This window comes from Myotis brandtii, unplaced genomic scaffold, assembly GCF_000412655.1.
Source record: "Myotis brandtii unplaced genomic scaffold, ASM41265v1 scaffold2300, whole genome shotgun sequence".
Taxonomy (NCBI): domain Eukaryota; kingdom Metazoa; phylum Chordata; class Mammalia; order Chiroptera; family Vespertilionidae; genus Myotis; species Myotis brandtii.
In genome coordinates this window covers 48798-49061 of record NW_005358651.1, presented here as the reverse complement: position 1 = coordinate 49061, position 264 = coordinate 48798, and the positions used below count along the sequence as shown (strand labels likewise).

General features: G+C 68.6%; 1 protein-coding gene across 1 annotated transcript in view; it reads left to right on the top strand.

The window, feature by feature from the left end:
- NADSYN1 (NAD synthetase 1) overlaps positions 1-264 on the top strand; it is a 22933-nt gene that overhangs the window by 12016 nt on the left and 10653 nt on the right. The gene's annotated exons all lie outside the window — the stretch shown is intronic.

The window sequence follows — 264 nt, the reverse complement described above, 5'->3', positions numbered from 1 at the left end:
GTGTGGCCAGCGTTGGGGTCATGCCGTCTCCAGGGCCTGTGGAGTCACCCTTGGCCGTTCTCCCCACGGAAGGCCCTGCCCCTGGAGCCCACTGTGGGGTGTGCAGGGCAGGGCACCCTCTTCTGCCCTGTAAGCTGGGCGCCCGCGCAGTTTTGTGGGCGCTGGTCAAGGCTGGCGGGGTGCAGGGCTGGGTGCCCGCGCAGTTTTGTGGGTGCTGGTAAGGCTGGTGGGGGGCGGGGCTAGGCTGGGTGCCCATGCAGTTTT